The sequence below is a fragment of the Chiloscyllium plagiosum genome, unplaced genomic scaffold, assembly GCF_037043375.1.
Source record: "Chiloscyllium plagiosum isolate Xiang-an unplaced genomic scaffold, Cpla_swu_hap1 HiC_scaffold_31, whole genome shotgun sequence".
NCBI lineage: Eukaryota > Metazoa > Chordata > Chondrichthyes > Orectolobiformes > Hemiscylliidae > Chiloscyllium > Chiloscyllium plagiosum.
This window is the reverse complement of record NW_028270169.1, coordinates 52,707,504-52,733,938: the sequence shown is the minus strand read 5'-3', so window position 1 is coordinate 52,733,938 and position 26,435 is coordinate 52,707,504. Positions and strand designations below refer to the sequence as shown.

Below are 26,435 nucleotides of genomic sequence, written 5' to 3'. Positions count from 1 at the left end.
GTCTTTCTCTTCCTTAAAATTTACTCTTATATGTCCCAGCATCCACATTAGCACTCTGGAGCAGTGAATTCCACAGATTACATGACCCTTTGAGAGAAGAAATTTCTTCTCTCAAAGTTATAAATCAGCTACTACCCCTTATCCTGAAACTATGACCTTGCATTTTAGGTTGCCCCACATGAGGAAACACCCTTTGTATGTCTGCTTGGCCAGTTCTCTTTGGCATCTTATACACCTCGATTAGGTCTCTTCTGATTCTTCTAGACTCCAGAGATTGTAGATCTAAACTGTGAAATCTCTCTTCATAAGGCAAACCCCATATCTCTAGAATCAATCTTGTGAGCCTCTGAACTCTCTCCAGTACAACTGTATCCTTTCTCAAGTAATTGTATGCAATAGTTTTCTGTGATTCATGCGTGAGGATACCCTGATCCCTCTGTGCAAAAGTACTCTGAAGTTTCTCTCCATTTAGATAATAAAAAAGGAGTATGGTAGAAGTAGAAAAAAAAGGAGCAGGTTGACACCAAAGGTGCAAACCAACCCACCTGTAGTGTTCCAGTATGGTTCGCATTCGAAGTTCTAATAGCTGATATCATTGTTTGCTACTTAATCACCTGTTTCTAATTAGAATCAGAGACATAAAGATGTAAAACATGGAAACAGATCCTTCAGTCCAACTCGTCCATGCTGACCAGATATCCTAACCTAATCTAGTCCCATTTGCCAGCACTTGGTCCATACCCCTCTAAACCCTTCCTATTCCTATATTCAGATGCCTTTTAAATGTTGTAATTGTGTCAGCCTCCACTACTTCCTCTGGCAACTCATTCCATACACGCACCACCCTTTGCGTGAAAAAGTTGCCCCTTACATCCCTTTTAAACTTTTCCCCTCTCACCCTAAATCTATGCCCCCTCGATCTAGACTCCCCCACCCCAGGGAAAATACCTTGACTATTTGCCCTATCATGATTTTATAAACCTCTATAAAGTCACCCTCAGCCTCCGATGCTCTAGGGAAAACAGTGCCAGCCTGTTTAGCCTCTCCCTACAGCTAAAATCCTCTAACCCTGGCCACATCCTTGTAAATCTTTTCTGAACCATTTCAAGTTCCACAACATCCTTTTGATAGGAGGAAACCAGAATTGCACACATTATTCCAAAAGTGGCCTAACTAATGTCCTGTACAGCTATAGCATGATCTCCCAACTCCTATACTCAGTGCTCTGTCCAATAAAAGAAAGCATACCAAACTCCTCCTTCACTATTAACTACGAACCTGCACTGCAAGGTTTCTTTGTTCAGCAACACTCCCCAGGCCTTTACCATTAAGTGTATAAGTCCTGCTCTGATCTGCCTTTCCAAAATGCAGTATCTCACATTTACTTAAATTAAACTCTACTGCCACTCCTCAGCTCATTGGCCCATCTGATCAAGATCCCATTGTACAATGAGGTAACCTTCTTTGCTGTCCACTACACCACCAATTTAGGGGTCATCTGCAGACTCATTAACTATACATCCTGTGTTCACATCCAAATCATTTATATAAAATGACGAAAAGCAGTGGACCCAGTACCTGTCCTTATGGTACACCACTGGTCACAGGCCTCCAGTCTGAAAAGCAACCTTCCAGCACCACCTTCTGTCTTCTATCTTTGAGGCAGTTCTGTATCCAAATGGCTTGTTCTCTCTGTATTGCATGAGATCTAACCTTGCTAACCAGTCTCCTATGAGGAACTCATGAGCCTTATTGAAGTTCATATAGATCAAGTCCACCGCTCTGCCCTTAGCAATCCTCTTCATTATTTCTGCAAAAAAATTCAATTGTTCGTTAGACATGATTTCTTCTACGCAAAACCATGTTGACTATCCTTAATTAGTCCTTCCCTTTCCAAATATATGTAAATCCTGTCCCTCAGGATTTCCTCCAACAACTTGCCCACCACTGATATTAGGCTCACTGGTCTATAGTTCCCTGGCTTTTCCTTACCATCTTTCTTAAAAGTGGCACAAGTTAGCCAACCTCTAGTCCTCCGGCACCTCAACTGTGACTATTGATGGTAGAAATATCTCAGCAGGTCTATGTCCTAGATGTTAATAATTAATGCTCAATCCTCGAGTAACTATCTTGATCACTAGGTTTAATATTTGCAATAGCTTCCAGTACACAGCAATCAGTTGAGTGTGTTTTATGAAACAAGAATGACGGTGAGACATGAGGTGGCAGATCTCTGGAGCCAGGATACTCTGGGTCTACTCTGTGCCTCACACTGCAGATTATGCTTGGCATGCAGCAGGCAGAGAAAGAAGCATATGTCTGATGACAGATTAAGAAAAGTGAAACAGTGCATGTGTCGAGATTCCTGCTGAAACTTCGAAAGTAGCATTTCAGGAGTCATTGATTGGAGAATTCTCAGAACAAAGACATTTACCTGGATTGTCCACCCTTGCGTTTTATCATGTTAATGCCCCCTCCCATAATTCTCATCACAGTATCTCAGTTACACACTCACAGAGTTCTACTGATCTGGACAAGTGACAAGGATAAAGGAGCAACCCAGCACCCTCACACACTGTTGCTGCTGATTAAAGTGTCAATCCACACATTTAAGCTATTGTACTGCACATTGAGAATGTCTTTATGGTAAAGGTTGCGAGTCCATGAAACCACATTCAGTATCGAAATAAAGCCTTAACCTTTGGGGAAAAAAGCAAATAAAATAACTCTGTAAAACTTTTTAACAAAGAAAAACAGCAGTGGATAGAATTCAGCACGGCTAATCACCAGTTGGCTAGAAAATCTTTCAGATATAAGTTTACGGGATTCTATGATGATCTATGATGATAACTTACCTTACTCTTTCTTGTTCCAACTCGGATGATTCTAGAAGAGTTCTCATTGTGAGCATCAGAGTTCCAGGTTACAGACATGGTTTTATTTTCTTGTATTAGTGTCTATTTGAGGGAAGACTTTTAAGTCCTGATATTTTGATAGACTCATAGAGTCATAGAGATGTACAGCATGGAAACAGACCCTTCGGTCCAACCCGTCCATGCCAACCAGATATCCCAACCCAATCCTCGTATGGAATGTGTCTTTTTTTTAGTAAGTACATAAATTTGACCATATATGCATCATACAAATGGGCAATTGTTTTGTCAGGTATAAAAAGGTTTAGGGTGAGAGGGGAAAGATACAAAAGAGACCTAAGGGGCAACTTTTTCACGCAGAGGGTGGTACGTGTATGGAATGAGCTGCCAGAGGATGTGGTGAAGGCTGGTACAATTGCAACATTTAAGAGGCATTTGGATGGGTATATGAATAGCAAGGGTTTGGAGGGATATGGGCCGGGTGCTGGCAGGTGGGACTGGATTGGGTTAGGATATCTGGTCGGCATGGACGGGTTGGACCAAGGGGTCTGTTTCCATGCTGTACATCTCTTTAAAAAAAACAGAAAGTGCTGGAGAGAGTCTGGAGGTCTGATAGCATTTATCGAGAGGGAAAGCGAGTTAACGTTTCAAGTCCAATTTGGCTTTCTTTCAATGCTTTGTTGGTCTGGTCTCACTTCTAGGTCGGAAGGTCTTTAATGCAAATCCCTCTCCAGAGAATTGGTCTCATAATCTATTCTGGCACTCCAGCACACTATAGGGGGAGTGCTGTGAATTTTGGGGGGTGGGGCGGGTGTCACCTTTTGGCTGAGGTATCAGACCAAAGTGCTTTTATTGTCTCAGATGCATGAAAAATAGCACACGTTGGAGAAGAACTGGAGAGTTCTGTGACTAGACAATATTTATCACTAAGCACCCTAAAGAATTATTTTGTCATTTGTGTCTTTCCTGTTTGGGGGATCTTGAACAAAGTTTAGAAGTTGGTATATTGCAACAATTACTACACTTGTAAAATACTTAATTGACTTGTTAAGTACTTTGGGATTGTAATGAGATCAACCAGGTGGACCTCATAGAATATGAGTTCCCTGATTACGGCTGTTAATCTGAGGAGTGTCAGAGGTTCTGTGCACGCTGAGAGCTGGCTCCAAAGGACCTGGACCAGCATCCAGGATGTTCCACGTGTACATAAGGGGTGACTTGGTGATGGGATACTGGCCTCTGTGGAGTTATTTAAGGATGGTCAAAGCTTGTGAAAGATGTTATGTGTTCCTATTTTTGAAGAAAGCATGCTTTCCTCGAGACCTATTCTTTTTAATTTCATAATTAGTAATTTCAACTCGGCATACAGTTCACAACTTTAATCTCATGCAATTTTTAGAGTCATAGAGATGTGTAGCACGGAAACAGACCCTTCGGTCCAACCCGTCCATGCCGACCAGCTATCCCAACCCAATCTAGTCCCACCTGCCCGCACCCGGACCATATCCCTCCAAACCCTTCCTATTCATACACCCATCCAAACGCTCCTTAAATGTTGCAATAGTAACAGACTCCATCACTTCCTCTGGGAGCTCGTTCCATACACATATTACCCTCTGTGTGAAAACGTTGCCCCGTAGGTGTCTTTTACATCTTTCCCCTCTCACCCTAAACCTATGCCCTCTAGTTCTGGACTCCCCGACACCAGGGAAAAGACTTTGCTTATTTACCCTATCCATGCCCCTCAATTTTGTAAACCTCTAGAAGGTCACACCTCAGCCTCTGACGCTCCAGGGAAAACAGCCCCAGCCTGTTCAGCCTCTCCCTACAGCTCAAAGTCTCCAACCCTGGCAACATCCTTGTAAGTTTTTCTGAAACCTTTCAAGTTTCACAACATCTTTCCGATAGGAAGGAGACCAGAATTGTATGCAATATTCCAACAGTGACCTAACTAATGTCCTGTACAGCTGCAACATGACCTCTCCCAACTCCTGTACTCAATACTCTGACCAATAAAGAAAAGCATACCAAACACCTTCTTCACTATCCTATTTACCTGCGACTCCACTTTCAAAGAGCTATGAACCTGTACTCCAAGGTCTCTTTGTTCAGCAACACTCCCTAGGACCTTACCATTAAGTGTATAAATCCTGCTAAGATTTGCTTTCCCAAAATGCAGCACCTTTCATTTATCTAAATTAAACTCCATCTGCCACTTCTCAGCCCATTGGCCCATCTGATCAAGATCTCATTTTAATCTGAGGTAACCTTCTTCACTGTCCATTACACTTCCAATTTTGGTGTCATCTGCAAACTTACTAACTATACCTCTTATGCTTACATCTAAATCATTTATATAAATGACAAAAAGAATCACCGATCCTTGTGGCACTCCACCGGTCACAGGCCTCCAGTCTGAAAAACAACCCTCAACCATCACCCTCTGTCTTCTACCTTTGAGCCAGTTCTGTATCCAAATGGTGAGTTCTCCCTGTATTCCATGAGATCTAACCTTGCTCACCAATCTCCCATGGGGAATCTTGTCGAAAGCCTTACTGAAGTCTATACAGATCACATCTACCACTCTGCCCTCATCAATCCTCTTTGTTACTTCTTCAAAAAACTCAGTCAAGTTTGTGAGACATGATTTCCCACGCACAAAACCATGTTGACTATCCCTAATCAGTCCTTGCCTCTCCAAATACATGTACATCCTGTCCCTCAGGATTCCCTTCAACAACTTGCCCACAACCGACATCAGGCTCACTGGTCTGTAGTTCCTTGGCCTGTCCTTACCATCCTTCTTAAACAGTGGCACCACGTTAGCCAACCTCCAGTCTTCCAGCACCTCACCTATGACTATTGATGATACAAATATCTCAGCAAGAAGCCCAGCAATCACTTCTCTAGCTTCCCACAGAGTTCTAGGGTATACCTCATCAGGTCCTGGGGATTTATCCACTTTTATGCGTTTTAAGACATCCAGCACTTCCTCCTCTGTAATATGGACATTTTGCAAGGTGTCACCATCTATTTCCCTACAGTCTAAATCTTCCATATCCTTTTCCACAGTAAATACTGATGCAAAATACTCGTTTAGTATCTCCCCCATTTCCTGTGGCTCCACACAAAGGCCGCCTTACATATATTTGAAGGGCCCTATTCTCTCCCTAGTTACCCTTTTGTCCTTATTGTATTCGTAAAAACTCTTTGGATTCTCCTTAATCTATTTGCCCTTTTGCCCTCCTTATTTCCCTCTTAAGTATACTCCTACTTCCTTTATACCCTTCTGAGGATTCACTCGATCTATCCTGTCTATACCTGACATATGCTTCCTTCTTTTTCTTAACCAAACCCCTCAATTTCTTTAGTCATCCAGCATTCCCTATACATACCAGCCTTTCCTTTCTCCCTAACAGGATTATACTTTCTCTGGATTCTCGTTATCTCATTTCAGAAGGCTTCCCATTTTCCAGCCGACCTTTTACCTGGGAACATTTGCCCTCAATCAACTTTTGAAAGTTCTGGCCTAATAGCATTAAAAGTGGCCTTTGTCCAATTTACAACTTCAACTTTTAGATCTGGTCTATCCTTTTCCATCACTATTTTAAATCTAATAGTATTAGGGTCGCTGGCCCCAAAGTGCTCCCCACTGACACCTCAGTCACCTCAGCCTTATTTCCCAAGTGTAAGTCAAGTTTTGCACCTTCTCTAGTAGGTACATCCACATACTGAATCAGAAAATTGTCTTGTACCCTTTTAAGAAATTCCTCTCCATCTAAACCTTTAACAGTATGGCAGTCCCAGTCTATGTTTGGAAAGTTAAAATCCCCAACCATAACCACCCTATTTTTCTTACAGATAGCTGAGACCTCCTTACAAGTTTGTTTCTCAATTTCCCTCTGACTATTGGGGAGTCTATAATACAATCCCAATAAGGTTATCATCCCTTTCTTATTTCTCAGTTCCACCCAAATAACTTCCCTGGATGTATTTCCGGGAATATCCTCCCTCAGCACAGTTGTAATGCTATCCCTTATCAAAAATGCCAACCCCCCCATCTCCTCTCTTGCCTCTCTTTCTATCCTTCCTGTCGCATTTGTATCCTGGAACATTAAGCTGCCAGTCCTGGGCATCTCTGAGCCATGTTTCTGTAATTGCTATGATATCCCAGTCCCATGTTCCTAACCATGCCCTGAGTTCATCTGCCTTCCCTGTTGGGCCACTTGCATTGAAATAAACTTGCTTCTGTTCTCAACTGTACCAGTCTCAGATTGATCTCTTTCCTCACTATCTCCCTGGGTCTCACCCCCCACCTTATTAGTTTAAATCCTCCCGAGAAGCTCTAGCAAATCTCCCTGCCAGTATATTTGTCCCCTTCCCATTTAGGTGCAATCTATTCTCATGACCTGTCTTACCTGCCTATCTTCCTTTCCACCTATCCACTCCACCCTCCTCTCTGACCTATCACCTTCATCCCCACCCCCATTCACCCATTGTACTCTTTGCTACCTTCCTCCACGCTCCTCTCTGACCCATCACCTCCATCCCCACCCCCATTCATCTATTGTACCTACTTTCTCCCCACTCCCATCCCCCTCTCCTTTTTCTCTCCACACTGCAGGCACCCTGCCTCTATTCCTGATGAAGGGCTTTTGCCTGAAACATCGATTTTCCTGCTCCTCGGATGCTGCCTGACCTGCTGTGCTTTTCCAGCACCACACTAATCTTGACTCTGGTTTACAGCATCTGCAGTTCTTGTTTTTACCACATTTAAAACAACAATTAACTTATCTGATTTTGTGCTGTGAACTTCACCCAACAGTTCCTCCAAGATCAGTTGTGAATTTCATTGTTTGATAATTTTCCTAGATGCACTCCGATGTTTAGCGATACACGAATTCAGACATCAAAGGCAGTAACTGTGCAGGGCCTCTCTCTCTCTCTCCTGCAATGACCTCACCATGTGCTTCCTGTGTCTGTTCTTCTCCCTTTTAAAACTGCTGTTGTTTTGACTTTGTTTTCCAAAGTTCCAAAACAATGCAACAGCATATGAAACCGTAATTGCTCCTCCTGCAATTCAAGGAAATCACCTCCAGCACCTTAAGTACCTCAAAAAAGGAGCAGCTGGTACAGCCAGATATGTTTCCTATCCTCCATCTTGGATTACCCAGAATCCCTAGCTGACCTTTATTTTATTCTGTTTAGCTGTTGATAGTTGGGTTTGTTGGGGCAGGGATAAGATGGATGACTGCAGCATTGGCAGCAGCACTTTGCTTGGAGCAGCGGGCTACATGAATATAAAATATAAATCAACATATATACAATAGCCATACCACTTTCTACTATCAGTAACAGTAACTGCGAGCCTGAGCAATGCCTTTTCTACTTGGTTCAAAAAAAGTTAATTCACAATAACTTGAGTTCTTTCAAACAGTAAAATGTATAACCAATAGAACAGAGCTGAAATTAATCAAATTCATTGATACACATGAAAAGTTGAGTAAAGGCATCAGGTTCATCTTTACTCAGTGGGCAATATTTAGTTCAGAGTTGGCAAGAGCCCTGCATCACTGCTTTCTGGGAAGGCCTGCTGCTTTAAGTATTCACTGACTGGCTGTAGTGAGCCTTTCTTGATATTGAAGACCCCAAGATGAAAGTCCTGCCCGTCAAGGTATTCTGATCATTCGTAGACTGGCAACTTTGCATTGTCCAGCAGAGCCATCATGGAGACACTGTCTTTTGACAGTCCTACATTCAGCAAGGCCCAGAGTTACCATGAGTTGAGGCACAGGTGAGTGGGAGGAGGGGTGATTGAAAGCAAGGTTAGAGAGTTGACACTTAGCAGATCACACTTCTCTCTCAGGATGTTGCCTCCCTCAAACAGGTCCCAAATCGTTCATAGCGAGGAACCACTGTGGATACCTGGAAATATTTGCATAGGGATTGATTTTCATGCCCTTGTATTAGGCATTAAATTCTGCCAATCTTGTGCAACTCTCTGCTGCCAGGAATATTATTTAGTGAAAAGGAAAACAAAAGAAAAGTCCTCCAGCTTCTGTTTGGTTTGTGCAATTACACCCTAGCATAATTGAGCAAGTTTGAGTTAGCCAGGAATACAGATTTACAGAACAGTACAAGATACGAAGAGGCCATTTTGTCTATAAAACAGTGATAGAGTTAATCCCACTTTCTACACTCTTCCCCCACATCCTTGCAATTATTTTTTTCTTCAAATGTTTTACCAATGTCCTTTGGAAAGCTGTTAATGGTTCTGTATCCACTCCCCTATCAGTGACTGAATTTTCAATCTTAAGCATTTATTGCATGAAAGTATTTTTCTTCATGTCACCTCTGGTTATTTTGCCAATTACCTTCAATCTCTCTAGCTATCAATTGGAAACTATTGTGGGGCTATATAAGTGTGAAAATGGCCAACTCCATCACTGGGACAAATTGAAAGCTGAGATATTTTACCCGACTTTCTCTTTGATACCCTTCAGCAGTGCAGTACATTCTAACAAAAAATTGATTTTTTTTTATTGATGGAGTCTTTTTGATTCAAATAATTTCACTTCCCAGCTTGCCCTTTGGATGGTATGTTAGACTAAGGCCTTGTCTACGAGTGGCTTAGATGAATGCCATTTATGAAAAAATATGTTCTCCTGTTATACTGCCCAGTACTGTCTCAACTAAAGCCATGAAATATATTATTTGTTAATCATCCCATTGTATTTTACCCACTAATTAGTGAGGTCAATTCAAAGTAACTTTTATAATATAGTACTTGACTTGGCAGTGTTTCGGATAGAGATAAAAATCAACCTGTGTGAACAAAGGTGGAATCTTTTAGGGCTGTGAATGATGGAGAATTATTCAGTGAGGAAAGGCCTTTCTCAATGTTGGGAGTAACTAGCTGCATTTTTCAATTAAGTTCTGAGTGTCAAGTTGAGATTTTTGCTAGAAAGTGGCAAGTTGCTTATTAACAGGGATCATTGCTTATTACCAGCCTTATTAACTGCACATCATTACTCATTAATAAGCATCTCCCTATCTTATTACCTGCCAAGTGGAAACTGGACTTTGAGAATTTCCAACATGTAAGTCAGAGTGGAGAGTAAGCAACTTATCAAGATCACCAGCCGCACTTGCTTCCCATCCATAGACATTGGCATCTGACACTGGCCAATGTCTCAGGACCCTCATGGTATCTCTCAATTCACTGAGAGGATGTTTTTACACTTTGAATCCTTGCACCAGCAACTAGCATTGGAATGTTGCTGCGAGATGCTTTGTGGGGAATTGGATCATGGTTTAGACTAGACTACATCTCAGAGCTGCTCATTTACTCATCTTAGGCATACTGGATGCTCACAGCATCCTTGCCTTGCCTTTTCGCACTTTCCCCCCATTACCCCAGCCAGAGTCTCACAGTGCTTCTGTCTTGTCTTGCCATTTTAATGCAGACACAAAGACAGGAAGTTTGATTTGGGAGGTTGTCAGCAGGCCTTAGTCAAATGTGACATCCTTAGCTCAGGTAGTCTCAGTATCATAAGTCAAGGGATTTATGATACTGTTCAGAGAATTGGACATCGTCAGTCAGCCACTTCGGTAGTCAGGCTCCTCTCCTCAGAAGTTGAAGAACTGATCGTAAAGCGATCTACCATGAATCCTAGCTTTTTCTGTTCCGGGCTTATTTCTCCTGAAGTGAGAGAAAGGGAGGAATTGAGTGTGAAGGTGGTTGGCACACCAAGTGTTGGTCCTGATGGGGGAAAGTCCTGGGAGGGTTGGGGTTTGGGCTTGGTGAGAGCAAGTAATTGGTAGATATTGCATGCAATTATGAAGTGTGTAGAGCATGAGCCCTGGCGGGAGGTGGGTGCAGTGGGTAGATTGTGAGGTAGCAGAGAAAAGATGATGGCACTTAACCAAACCAAATAGAGAATGTAAACGACCTTTTTTCTTCACTGCTAAGCATGTTTTCAGATGGCTAAGACCTCACTGACCCAGTTGGCAATCTCAGACCATGCTGGTAGGGGTGCATGGAGGAAGAGTATGACCCAGCTCTGCATTACGCCATTCGTCAGGACTTCCATGTGATCATCCACAGTGGGAGTTACCAATTTCTTCTTCCTTCCCCCATTGGCAGATATGTTACAAACCATGCAGGGGAACTCTGGATTGATAGTGCTCGACTGGGTGCACAACAGCCTTTTGATGGTGCAGATGCCAAGGGTACCAGTTTATCCTGGGACATCTCAGAGGTGGCAAGTTCTTCTGGGTATGGAGAGTGGTAATATTGGGCAAGCTTTGGATGTGATGGCTGGCAGAGAGATGGGGTAGGTAGTTAGAGAGGCAGAGTTGGCAAGATAGTGAAAAAAAACTTGTGGATGATAAAACACTGTATGAAACTCAACAAAATTGATTCTTAGTAGAAAACACAAGACTCCGCCTAAGGTATGAGTCTTTTTATTTGCCGTAACACAAATTTTAGTTCTAATCTGTATATTTTACCAATAACTATTCCCAATAAGCTTGTGTTCTGTTTATAGATTTAAATATATAAATAAAGGAGAATCAAAGTGCAAACTAACTTTTTATTAGAATCGTACTCGAATCACAGAGGGGAACTGAATGAGACTAATAGCATTTGCTGCATCAAACAACTGGAACCAAGCTACAAAAGATCCATTAGTTCTTGACAGTGGGGCTTTCTTTTAGGTCAATAAAGAAATAGCGCTGGGATCTTCAATTCTGTTTGGGTCAAGGGTTAGTCCAGTTCCCAAATATGGGGTAAATGCAGAGAAGGGAGGTGAATTTAACACCTCTTTCAAAGAGCCAATGCCAACATGATGCTGAATGGCTATATTGTGTGCTCCATTAATTCTATGATCTAACGCTTAGAATTACTGAGCCCTACATAATGGGAGTTGGTTTATTTTAACTGACAAAGTAAGCATGATGATTTATGCTGAATAGGTGAAGAGTGCTGCCCAGAAATTATTTTAACAGCTCAATGCTAAGTTAGCTGCACAAAAGTTAAAAGAATTCAAATACATTCCGGGACTTTTTTCCAATAGTGTAGTTGAATTAACAGATTGTAAAATTAATAACGTGATAGTGATTGACCATCCTATCTCATTATGCAATGCTTTAAAACTCAATAAAATTCATTGTAATGTAAGACAAACTGTAAGAATACCTGAGATATATTAGGGAAGATTGTTTTATAACACATACTTTTTGAGACATGCAAATCGGTAGGATGTGTCATGTCTCATGAAAATTGAATTTAATTGTATAATTTTATAGAAAACTGCTACTGTAATTAAACTGTGGTGCTTTGCAAATAAGTATCAATGAGATTGCCTTTTTGTACACTTCAGTTCTATTGTACCTCCTGCTTTTACACAAACTGGTCAGTTGATCTAACTGATTGAGCTAGTGTTTATGGTCCACACAAACCTCCTCCCACCCTGCTTCATCTAATTCAATCAATTCCTTCTATTCCTTTCTCCCTCATGTACTTACCTAACATCCCCTCAAATGTATTTTCTCACAGATTCCCTTGCAGTGGAGATTGGTGGTTTAATTCTGTAGATTTTGAATTGTTAAATGGTTTAAGTTGATTTGATCAGGGATGGGCACCAGGATGAACCATTGTAGAGGAAAATCAACGTGCACAGGGGGCTAGAAAAAAATTGGGGTAGGTTAAGTAACAGTTCGTAAATGAGAAGGAGTCTAAGATTTGTCTGAAGTAGACATACATAAATACACAGCACGGTAAGTAAGTTGGTAAGATTCAGGCATAAATAGTTAAACAGAAGAATTGGGAATTTCATATTTCTGTCTACAAAATATTCAGGAAAAGTAGGGAAGGACAAAAAGGATGAGTGGTCACATAATTGGTTAAATAACCTATTATCATAATGGAGAGGAGTCATAGCTAAGGAGTCTCACAGAATTTATTTGGTTAGAATTAATGTACAGTATATAAGATGAGCTATTATATTAATGGGTGTACATAGAAGCTCACCAAATAGCAGGAAAAAGATGAATAAACTTTAAGCCAAATTTTGGAAGATTGCAAGAATGACAGAGTGATGTTAATCAGCGGGCTTCAGTTATCCAAATGTGTACTGAGATGGTGACAATGTAAAGGTCCAAAGAAAGAAAAGAATTCTTGATCTACATACAAGAGAACTTTTTTAATCAGTGGGTTTCCAGCCATGAGGATGAAAGCACTGCTAGATCCAGTTTTTTGGAATTACGTGGGGCACGTAGAATGGGGAAATGTAGAATAATTGAAAAGAGGAACAATTGAGCATAAAAACACTTAATGGGAGGATGCTAATTCCCATAAGTTTAAAAGAAATCTAGTCCAGGTGACTTGAAGTCAAAAATTAGTAGATGCAGCAGTAATTAAATAGTGGGAAGGCCTTAAAGACATGATTGAGTACAGAATACATATTTCCAGAGTAGGAAAGGAAGTGGTCCAAAGCAAGATTTCACCTAGATGACAATTAAAATGAGGCAAGAAAGGAGATTTATGATAAATGTATGGTATAATTCAATAAAGAACCAAGCTGAATATTGGAAGTATAGAGATCTATAAAAAGGGAATGTAAGTGACAGAAAGAAAGGAGAAAAAGGACACTTATTTTTCCTAAACATAAAAATAATCAAAAGGGAAGTCCTGGCAGCAGAATTGACTGAGGCACTGTACTGTACAGCTTTATTCATTATGTAACAGTAGAGGATGAGGCAGTTGTGATATTAACAGAATAAAGATCAAATGCTTAAATGGTTAAAACATTTGAAGCACTCCCCCATCCAAAAGGATTTTTAGGTTGAGAGAAGAACAGTCTTAATTTATTGAGAACCTGGTCACAATCTTATACTTTTCCTTAGATGTTGGTGTGATACCAGATAATGGAATATTGTAAACATTACACCTCCAGTTTAGGATAAACATGGCAAATGTAGACCAGTAAGCTTTATTTTAGTGGTGGGTCAACTTATAGAGACAAAAACAAAATTCTTGCAAATCTAAATTGCAGTTGAAAAATAGCAGGTTAATACCAGGGTTATGGACAAAGTGTGGTGATTTGGGACTAGCTGGATAGTTCAAGACAGCCCAGCCGTGATGAGTCAAATGGGTTCCTTCTGGGCTGTATCACTGTTTGGTTCTAACGTACTGAAGGGTAATTGATGCAGAATCTGGTGTAGCAGGGCCATTTTATTTCTGGATTTGATTTTTACTGACAAATGCCTGCCTATTTAAACACAAAAGATGTACAGTTTGATGCAATAATTGAAATGTGGCTCTTGTCCAAAATGCTACTGTCATTTGCTATGCTGTCTTTGGTGGTTAAGAAATTTGATTCTAATTTTGGCCGGCTGCCATTTAGACCATTCTGTCCTGTGTGACCTTTGCATAGATTCCATGAGTCTTCATTTCTAGTTTCAGGTACAGTGCTTTTGTTGTCAGAGTGGCTGAAACTGATTATTATCAGCAGCACAGTGATTTGCTAGTTGAGTTATAATTACGTAAGCATTGAAGACTAGTTCATTTACCCATATTTAGAAGAAATAAATCACAGTGCTGTCAGGTTCCTAGTGCTTTTATCTAAAGATCTTATGTGCAGTCGTGTAAAAAGTGGCATTAATCCATTAGAATTTTGTGTGCCATTGTTCTTAATGAAGATTGAGCTATGATGATTACCTGATGACCAACTTTGGTGAAAGTAATGGCAGAGCAGTCACTGTTTCAAGAAAATAAAGTGTCACAAATGTAGTGTTCTAAGTTGCTTGCACCAAGTTTCCTCTTTTCAAGGGTTCCTATGATATTGGAGTCTTATTACAATGAAGCAATATCCCCCGAAAACTTAGTCTCAAAATGGACCTAATTTTGTCCATTTAAAACAAAAGTCTTCACAGGATGTGGGTATTGCTGGAGAGGACAGTAAATATTGGTTAAGCTTAATTGCCCTTGAGAAGGTGATGGCTTGAACTGCTGAAGTTTCAGATTTTGATCCAGTGACAGTGATGGAATGGTGATATAGTCTCAAATCAGGGTTATGGTGTCCCCGTGCATCAGCAGCCCTTGGCTTTCTAGGTGGTAGAGCTGGAAGATGTTTTGGAAGAAGTCTTGGCGAACACAAGGGAAACAGATGATGGACATGGTGCTAATCAAGCGGGCTAGTTCGTTCTGGATAATGTTGAGTTTCTTGAGTGTTATTGAAGCTGCACTTATCCAGTCAAGTAAATAGTATTCCATTGCACTTCTGATCGTGGAAAGCTCTAAGGAGACAGGAGATTATTTACTTGCTGCAGAATTGCTAGTCTCTGACCTGCTCTTATAGCCAGAGTATTTATATGCCTAGTAATACGTTCTGTGGTTGAGTGGTTCTGACCCAAACTCAGCATCAGTGAGCAGATTACTTTTGATCAAATGCTGCCTGATGATACTATCGAACTCCTTCTTTCATTTCTGATGAATGGGAATGGACTGATGGAGCAGTAATTGCCTGTGGTTAAATTTGTCCTGCATTCTATGGACAGAGCATACCTGGGCAATAATCCACAGTACTGGGTAGATGGCAGTATTGCGGCTGTACAGAACCTCTTGGCTAGACGAGGTATGGCTAGTTTTAGATTACAAATCTTAGGTAACGCTTCTGGAATCTTGTCAGGGTTCATAGCCTTTGCCCTATCAGCTGTTTCTGTGAAATATTTAAAATTAGGAAAACTGTAACTAAAGCTAGTGTTGGTCCTCAGAGAGCAAGCCTGGGAATTGATACAAAAAACAGGTAATGATGGAGGCATGAAATAGTTATTTTATGTCCGTCTTCACTATTGAAGACTTAGAAATCTTCTTAGTTACTTGAAAATCAAGATATGGAAGGAAGGTAGGAACTTAAAACAGTCACCATCTCCAGGGAGACAATTTTGGGAAAATGATTAAACCTAAAGTCTAAGAAGGCCCAGGTTGAGATAGCATGAATCTTTGAATTAAAAAAAAAACATGGCTGCAGAGAAAGAAACATGGCTATAATCTTCCAAAATTATTTTTTGATTCTGGAAGTGTATTGGAAAATAGCTAATGTAATACCATTATTTTAGAAAAAGGGGAGACAGAAAACTGGAAACTATAGGTCAGTCAGCACACTATCTGCTTTAGGGAAGTTTTTAGAAACCATTAATAAGGAGGTTATAACAGGATACTTAAAAAATTAAAGTGTGATCAGGCAGAGCCAATATGATATTAGAGTTTTTCGAAGGAAGCAATAAGCCAGGTGGATAAAGAGGAATCTGTACATGCAGTGAACTTGGATTTCCAGGTGTTTCAAGTGTCATGGTGGAACAGTCGCTGAAGGTTGGCCTGCAGGTGCAACGGGCAGTGAGACAAGCTAATGGCATTCTGGCCTTCATAATGAGAGGATTTGAGTATAGAAATGGGAATGTCTTGCTGCAGTTATACAGGGCCTCAATGAGGCCAGTGTGTAGGTTTGATTTCCTCATCTGAGGAAGGACATTCTTGCTACCAGGGGAGTCCAGTGAAGGTTCACCACACTGATTTCTGGATGGCAGGAATGTCATATGAAGAAAGACTGGATTGACTGGGATTGTACTCACTGGAATTTAGAAAAATGAGTGGAAATCTCATAGAAACATATAAAATCCGGATAGGCTGGACAGGCCATATGTGCGAAGAATGTTCCTGATGTTGTGGAACCCCAGAACTAGGGGTCACAATCTAAAAATAAGGGGTAAGCCATTCAGGACTGAGATGAGGAAGAATTTCCTCACTAGACAGCTATGTCACTGTGGAATTCTCTCCCTCAGAAAGCTGTCGGGGCAAGTTTGTTACATATATTCGAGAGGGAACTGGACATGACCCTTGTGGCTAAAGAGATCGAGGGGTACGGTGAGAAAGTAGGAGTGGGGTAATGAAATTGCATGATCAGCCACGATCATGGTGGTGCAGGCTCAAAGGGCCGAAAGGCCTACTCCAGCACCTATTTTCTGTGTTTCTATGTTTCATAAGGTGCTCCATCAAAATAAGAACTCATGGTGTAAGGGGCAATTTATTAGAATGTATAGGTTAGATAATAGAAAGCTGGATGTAGCGATAAATTGGTCTTTTTCAGGTTGGCAAACTAACTATTGGAGCATGATAGGAATCAATATCTATAATCTGTGTCAATGTCTTGAATGTGTGACTGCATGTGTTGTAGCTATGTTTAACAGTTGCACCAATCTAAGTAAGGATATAAGTTTTCAAGTTAAGATAGACCGTATGCAAAGGGTTTTGGATATGTTAAGTGAGTGGACAAAAAAATTGGCAGATTTGAACTAACTAGTTTGACAGGAACAATACAAAAGCAGTAGGAGCAAAAAGTACATTACTTAAATGGAGGTGTATAATGGAATCTGAATGTCCTGCAACCTGAATCACAAATAGTTGGTTTGAAGGTACAGCATGTGATTAGAAAGACAAATGGAATTTTGGTGTTTATTGCTAAGCGATTGGAATACAAAAATGGGGAAATTTTGCTCCATCAACTTGCTGCATCTTGTTAAAACCAGGTCTGGAGTTCTGTGGACAACTTCAGTCTCCCTATTTGAAAATAGTGGGATGAAGAGCTTAGCTCAGGAAGGAAGGTTGAACAGGTTGGATCTTTGCCCAATGGAGTTCATCCGCTGTCCATTGGAGAGATAATCTGTTAATGTATACAAGATCCTGATCGGACTTGATAGAATGGAGTGTGAGAGGGGAAACTAGAACTAATACTAATTCTAGAACTAAAAATAAAAGGTCTCTCTTTTAAGGTGGAGATGAGAAGAGGTTTTTTTATCTCCCCGATAGTCAGTTGTTTATGGAATTCTATTCCTAAAAAGTAGTGGAAAGTCGCTCATTGAATTTATTTAGGCCAGACTTGAAGAGACATTTTGGTAGACAAGAGAGTTCATGGCTATGGGATGGGGACTTCAGGGAGGGGGTGCAGTTAAGGGGGAGCATGGCAAGCCAACAGAAAAATTTTGTTGAAACCACAACCAGATTAACTATGATCTAATTAAATGATGGAGAAACTCAAAGGGCCAAGCAGTCTATTTCTGCTCCTGAATCTTCTGTTCCTAGAAATCATGTAGAGTGAATCAAGTTGACTGAAGACTGGCATGTGATATTGGGGACATTAAGAGGAGGTTGATGTGAATTATTGTCTAGAAACATCTGGCAGAATTTTTGCAAACGTTTCAGTCTTTCTTTTGCAATTTTATGCTGGGCTCCCTCCTTGTTGAGGAAGGGGATATTTGTGAAACCACCTCCTTCTGTTATATTTAATGGCTGGGTGATATGACTGCAGAGCTTACATCTCTGATCCTTTGGTTGATGGATTGCTTTGCTTTCGAGAGTGTGGTGCTCGAAAAGCACAGCAGGTCAGGTAGCATCTGAGGCGCAGGAGAATCAATGTTTTGGGCAAAAGCCCTTCACCAGGAATGTTCATTCCTGATCCTGCTCCTCGGATGCTGCCTGACCTGCTGTCCTTTTTCAGCACCACACACTCGACTCTAATCTCCAGCATCAGCAGTCCTCATCCTCGCCCGATTGCTTCGCTTTTTCTGTTGTATGTCATTTCCACTTTTCAGCACACAAATAGACTTTAGGTAAGACAGGTGGTGCTCCAGATATAATTTCCTGCACTCCTCATTGAACCAATGTAAATCATCCAGTTTAATCATAATAATTGGGTGGGGGATATGCCAAACCATGAATTTTCAAATTGTTTGAACACAATTCTGTTGATGTTGATGGCCCATAGTGCATCATGCACGCTCTCCTTTCAGTTGACATTTATCTATTTGACACAGTGGTTGTGCCATACAGCACCATGCAGAGTATTAAAAGAAGAGTCATATCAGACTTGAAGCTTCAATTTTGTATCTTTGTCTGCAGGATGTAGCTGGGCTCCTAATTTAATACCTCGGTACTTTGGCTGGTGTTCGTTTGTGAAAGAAACAATATATATGTAGAAATCAGGGAGAAGGACTGTGATATACTTAAAGCAGTTAGTACAGACATTCAGGAGGCTCTGAGTGGTCTGCCAGGCTTAAAAGTAGATAAAAATCTAGGGTCAGATGAACTAAATCCCAGATTGTTGAGTGAGGAAAGGGAGGAAATAATAGGAGCACTTGCAGAATTGTTCAATCCCTCTCTGGCCACAGGAGCGGTGCTGGAGTACTGGAGGACAGCCAGTGTAGTACATTATTCAATAAGGGAGCAAGGGATAAACCAAGAAATAATAGGCTAGTCAGTCTAATCTCTTGGGTGGGGAAACAATTGGAAGCAATTCTGAATGACAGAATTAATCTGCTTTTGAAGAGGCATGGATAAATCAAGAATAGTCAGCATTGTTTTAATGGAAGGTCATGATTATTTTGATTGAATTGTTTTGAAGAGGTGACCACATGCTTTTGAAGTAGTCTGCTTAGACTTCAGCAAAGTTTTGGAAAGGTCCACAGGGTTGACTGACGTTGAAGGTAAGGGCCCATGCTTGGGGACTGCAGCAGTTCAAGAAGGTAGCTCACCATCACCTTAAGGGGATTAAATTTAAGATTTACAGGTGGTTGTTTTGACTGGCACAGCATTGATGGGCCAAAGGACCTTTTTATGTGCTGTAGATCTCTATGAATATGGCCATTACACTACCAAGAGCAGCAACTTTAGCTTTTCTGTGACCTTTCATCGTTTAAGAAAGTAAGACTAGTTTTAATATTCTGGTTCCTACCTCCCCCATGACTAACTAATTGAACGTGAATCCTCATTGTCTGTATTCCTCAGTCCATAGTGTATTTGTCAATGACAACATTGAAGGATAAACATTTATTTTTCTATTTTGTTATCATGCTTACCAATGCTGTTGAATTTTGTTGAAGGATTTGTGTACAATTATAATGTACAGGACTACAGAGACACAGGAGTAACAGGTGCAGTATATGTTGACTAGCAGGTCTTCATGCATTGATGTTCATAATGTCTCAACTTTGGAAGATGTATTGTAAGTTTATTTCCAAGTTATTGTGAGTGAAGTTGCCTGGTGTTGCCCGGTTAAACTAGTAACAATATTGCACTGCTGGTATTTTGCTTTTGTAGGGAATAGCATTGTATACTCAGGCAATCTATTGCAGATTTCAGTTACATTTCTTTCTAATGCATTATGTGTAAACATTTCTTTCATTTTGAGTTGATACAACTGTGATTTGTCAGAGTTGCAAGTGTAAGGCGATCCTCATAAAACTTGTAAAATCATGTGGGTGGCAACAGAGAATTCAATTTGCTGCACAGCTTGCATACCTTTTAAAAAAGAAATTGTGCAGCATAGTCCAAATGTTCTTGAATTTAAATGAATATGCGTACAGAGTGAATATGTTGCCGAAAGGAATGAGGGCCATTATACTCTCTTGTTCATTGGGTGTGACATCTCTGAGATGTGAAGAGCTCCTGGAGTACAATGAGCAAGGTATCTATTGTTAATAAGACCATTAGAAAGTGGAACTAGAAATACGCTATCCAGCTCCTTGAGCTTATTCACCATTCAATAAGATCATGGCTGATCCGACATTCCTCACATCCAGTTTCTTGCATTTTTTCTGTAACCTTTGAGTTCCTACTGATCAAGATTTTTTAAAAATGTATTCATTTTTGTGGGATGTGGGTGTCGCCGACTGGGCCAGCATTTATTGCCCATCCCTAGTTGCCCTTGAGAAGGTGATGGTGAGCTACCTTCTTGAACTGCAGCAGTCCACCTGCTTGGGGTTGATCCACAATACCCTGAGAGAGGGAATTCCAGGATTTTGACCCAGCGACAGTGAAGGAATGGCAATATATTTCCAATTCAGGATGATGAGTAGCTTGGAGGAGAACTTGCAGGGGTGGTGTTCCCATGTATCTGCTGCCATTGTACTTCTAGATGGAAGTGGTCATGGATTTGGAAGGTACTGTCTGAGGATCTTTGGTGAATTTCTGCAGTGCATCTTGTAGATAGAACACAATGATGCGATTGAGCATTGGTGGCGGAGGGAGTGGATGCTTGTGGATGCAGTGCTAATCAAGTGGGCTGCTTTGTCCTGGATGGTGTCAAGATTCTTGAGTGTTGTTAGAGCTGCATTCATCTAGGCAAATGGGGTGTATTCTATCACATTCCTAACTTGTGCCTTGTAGATGATGGATAGGCTTTGGGGAGTCAAAGTTACTTGCTGCAGTATTCCTAGCCTCTGACCTGCTCTTGTAGCTACTGTGTTTATGTGATGAGTCCAGTTAAATTTCAGATCAACGATAAACCCCATGACATTGATAGTGGGGGATTCAGTGATGGTAACACCATCCAGTGTCAAGGGATGGTTGTTAGATTGTCTTTTATTGGTAATGACTGGCGAGAATGTTACTAAACACATGTCAGTCTAAGCCTGGATATTGTCCAGATCTTGTTGCATTTGGACATGGACTGCTTCAGTATTTGAGGAGTCATGAATGGTGCTGAACATCGTGCAATCATTGGTGAACAATCCTACTTCTGACCTTATGATGGAGGGAAGTCATTGATGAAGCAGCTGAAGATGGACACGAGCCTAAGAAATTCCTGCAGAGATATCCTGGAGCTGAGATGAATCTATTTATCTCAGCCTTAAACATAAACAAGGTTTCTGCCCCACAGCCATCTGTGGCAAGGAGTTCCAAAGTCTCTCAACCATCTGACAGAAAAACATTCCTCCTCCTCTCAGTCTGAAATTGATACATCTTTATTCTGCAACTATCTCTTTTGGTCATAGACTCACCCATGAGGGGAAACATCATCTCAGCATTTGCCCTGTCAAGCCTCTTAAGAATTCTATATGTTTCAGTGAGATCACCCCTCATTCTTCTAAACTCAATGAATAGAGTCCCAACCTGTTTAGTCTTTGCTCATATGACAATCCCTTCATCCTAATCTACCTTCTTCGAACTGCCTCCAATGAAATACAGTTAATTATTTGGTCCTCTTAAAATAAGAGGACCAAAATTGCTCAAAATACTCTAAATCTGGACAGGTGATAAAGTCATTTAGCGTGATGCTGGTTGAATTTGATATTTAAAGTAAGTGTAATGTAATTCTTTTCATTTTGTGTGTGTAGAGCCATTAAATTGCATAACAATGATGATGTCTAATAATCTAATGATGTCAGTGTCTCACAATCATTTAGAGCAATCTGGAAGGAGGTGAAAATTCTAAGAGTCTAAGAAAATGTGTGTGTCTACTATGCTGCAAATAGAGCTTTCAGGAAAACACCGTGGACTAAAGAAGCAGTATTTGGAACACTAAAACTAAATCAACCCTATACACATGATAAAACAAATCTAACACTAAAACGTTAAAATTATTACAGTCTCTGACTAAACATATATGATACTGTCTGGTTAGGGACCCATAACTTTTTGTTTAAAGGGGACACATTTTGAGATTCCAGTTACTTATAAGAAATAAATCCACAAGATTCTATGGGTTTTATTTGCTTTTCCTAAATGCTAACTTTGTTCTTCTCCAGACTGAAATCCATTCGCCACATTTCTGCCCACTCAGCCACCAGTGATCTTAACAATCAATAACCCAGACAAGTTTTGTATCACCTGCAAATTTCCCACTCATGTCAGCCACATTTAAGTTTAGATTACTTACAGTGTGGAAACAGGCCCTTCGGCCCAACAAGACCACACCGACCTGCCGAAGCGCAACCCACCCATTCCCCTCCATTTACCCCTTCACCTAACACTACGGGCAATTTAGCTTGGCCAATTTACCTAACCTGCACATTTTTGGATTGTGGGAGGAAACCGGAGCACCCAGAGGGAACCCACACAGAATGTGCAAACTCCACACAGTCACCTGAGGCGGGAATTGAATCCGGGTCTCTGACGCTGTGAGGCAGCAGTGCTAACCACTGTGCCACGGTGCTGCCCACAAAGTTTAAGTCATTAAAATAGACCACAAATGATAGGGAACACAATGGTGAGCCCAGTGAAACATCATTGGAAACAGCTTACCATTTAGAAAATTATTTGCGGAGTTTAACCTTTTATTTCCTGTCTTTCATTTTTCTGGCCAGTCTGCTATGTGAGACTGTATCAAATGTCTTGTTAAAATCCATGTAGATGGTATCCACTGCACTCCCCGCATTAATCCTTCTTGTTACTCCCTCAAAAAATCCAATTAATTTAAGAAGATACAACCTTCCCTTCACAAAACTATGCTGACTATCCTTGATTAATCCATGCCTTTCTAAATGATAATTAGTCCTATCTCTCAGGATTGATACTGGTAATTTTCCATCATTGAAGTCTTACTGACTATAATTATTTGGCTAATTCCTTGTACCCTCTTGAATAATGGTACAATTTTTGCAGTCTTCTTAGCCTTTGGGACCTCCCTGTATCTGGTAAAGATTGGAAAATGATCCTCAGAACATCTGATATTTTCTTTGATTTTCTTTTAATAGCCTAGGATACAGCTCAGCTGCCCTAGTTATTTATCCACCTTCAAAGAAGTCAGTCCCTTCATCCTACTTAAATTAACAAAAAAACCTACTTTGCTTGACACATTTTTATTTGTACCAAAAAGTACTTTCATTTAATTATTTTCATTTTGTGCATTTGCTCGCTTTTAATCGTGTTTTTTTAAATATGTTTGACATTTTACGACTTCCGCTGTGCATGCTCCTGGATGTCAGTAGACATGGCCTATTTTATTTAATATTTAATATTTAATAATCCTCATCTTTCATCTTTCATTCTGCTCATCTGTCTGGACTTGATTTCAATTCAAGTTTAAGACAGTTTACCCACTGTTCCAACCATTTCCCTACAATATGATTAGTTTTGCACATTTGAATTGTGCAATTTGTATTATGAAGTGAAAACTTTTTTAAACTCCAGTTCTGATTACATCATATTGAATATCTGTATGATGGATTCAGGTGTTAAAATTCTGAACAGTTTTGGGTTACATGTTTTCATGATCTTGTCTGAAAATGTACTTAAACTGGCTTCCTTGTTTCCTTCAACATTGATCACACTTTTAAAAATTTCTTAATTGACAGTAAAAGCCTGTGGGGTGCCAGAGGCTTTGGAAGGTGCTTTATAACTGCAATTCTTTCATGCTACTTGACTCATTTTATTCCTAACCTGGGAGCAGCTTTGAGTTTTATCTGTATTCCGTGCCAACTGGAAAATTAATATTTCAGTGAGATGCTACAGGAAGTGTTCAGGGTATCTGGATGAGTTGGTCTGCCAGTTTAATAAAGGTGAGCTGACAGATTGTATAGCATTAAGTCCTTGAGCCTGACATTAAATTCTGACATTTTGGCCATGGGATCTGATCTGACTTTTCTTGAGAACAGTTAGCATTGACATTTGCTGCAAAGCAATAAAACAACATTCTATCTCAAGCACCAACATTATTTGCCACTTCTCTTTGTCAACTTCTTAGAAAGTCCTTTTTAAGAAAACAAGCAACTTTTCTGTCTATCCTGACATTGAAATGTTCACATTAAAAAAGAACTTGCATTTATGTGACATCTTTCATGATCTTAGAATGTCCCACAGCACTATCTAGCCAATGAAGTACTTCTGAAGTACTTCACTGATGTAATGCAGGAAAGACATTGCTTCTACATTCTAGTGCTGTTATTGGAATGTTGCAGTTTTGCTGTCATGTCAAATTCATATATCAAGATCATCGAATAGGTCGAATTCTAAATTTGATCAGTAAATCATCTTTTGTCAGAAATTCTTATTAGTTTGCATCTTGCATATTAAGTTAGGTGTAGACAGGAATGAATACTTTATGAATGAAGGGTCATAGTTTCAGATCTCCATGACTGTCTTTAGTGTCAAAAATAGGAGCTATTGAAGCATCAAGTTGTAAATGATCATGGACAACCAAACGACTAAGGATGTGAAGTTGAAGAATATCTCTGTCCTCAATGCTGGCTGAACCCAGTATGAATTTGCAAAACATGAGGCTGGAACTTTATCAAGTAATCAAATAAGCATTCAGCAAACAAGATATCCTGTCAAAACAACCAGGATCAGAAAATCCTCAGCCTTGGAGCTTGAAAGGTGCAGTAATTTAGAGTACAGCTCAGTTCTATTAGAAGTCTGTGATGAGAAATTCTAGCAGGGAAGAGTGTTCTTTTTTTCACCTCCTTCTTTTGTCGTGATGCCATCATTCCCAGTTCTGTTACTTGCACTTGTTTGTTAAAGTTGTAGTTGTGACATCTAGGCAAAATTTTGGCCCATGTGTTGGATACCTAATAGTATGTTTAAAATAAGAATTTTTTATTTTCTGTTGAACTAAACATGGCTAGATTAGTTTACAATTTTGGCTGCCTCCCAGGTAGTGTCAAAATGTAAGTCTGACATTTAACAGCTAATTGAAAAGTGCTGTAAAGTGTATGAGCATCTGTACTTTTCATGCAAACATTTTTTCCCTAAATCTGAACTGTGTTGGGAAGCCAAGTTGGATGGAATGCCAAAAATTCCACCCTGTTGAATTGTTAGTGGTGAAATACACCTCCATGAATTAAGGCTCCTAGTTGGTGTCAAAAATAGGAGATTTTGAAGCATCAAGTTGTAAATGGTTGTGGACAACTAAAAACTAAGGGTATGAACTTGAAGAACATCTCCGTCCTCAATGCTGGCTGAACCCAATATGGATTCAAAACATGAGACTGAAACTTTAACCACCATCGTTAGATAGAAGGACCAAGTGGGTTATTTCTCTTGCTCTTTTCCTGAGGCCACAAACATCACAGATGCCTGTATTCAGCCAATTGATTCACTCCACATGATATCAAGAAATGGCAGAGTATACTGGAAGGATATGGATCTGGCAACATCCTGGCTATAATACTGTGTTCCAAATTTAACCATGTCTCTAACCAGGCTTTTTAAAGATAGCTACAAGGTGGAAAATTGTGCATGTGCACACACACAGTAGGACAAATCTGATCCAGCCAATTATCGGTCTATAAGTGTATTTACCATTATAAACAAGTCATGTCATTCAAGAATACGTTACCCAATAATGAAAGAAGAAAAAATACAGAAGATGGAGATCTGAAAGACGAACAAAAATTTGCTAGAGAAACTCAACAAATCTGTTGGCATCTGTGGAGAGAAAACATTTTGAATTCTGTGACCCTTCTTCAGAACAAGCATTTTACTAATAATTTGCTCATTGTTGTTCAAATTGATTGTGTCTGGACTAGTTGGCTCCTGATCTGATTTAAGCCTTGGTTTAAATGTAAATAAAATGAATTCTGATGAACATAACTGACCTTGATTTAAGGGTATGTTTGTGTTGAGTATGGTATTGAGGATTCCTAATAAAATTGAAGTTAACGGAGATCGGGTAAAACTGTCCACTGGCAGGGACAAGGTGAGCACAAAGAAGGTGGTGTGGATGTTGGAGGCCTTTTTTCATTCATGGGACATAAGTGTGTCTATTGGGGTTAGCATTCATTGCC

The 26,435-nt window shown here is 40.2% G+C and overlaps 1 protein-coding gene across 3 annotated transcripts in view; it reads left to right on the top strand.

Annotated features, from left to right (window-relative positions):
* srrm3 (serine/arginine repetitive matrix 3) overlaps nucleotides 1-26,435 on the top strand; it is a 795,287-nt gene that overhangs the window by 133,098 nt on the left and 635,754 nt on the right. The window lies entirely within an intron of this gene.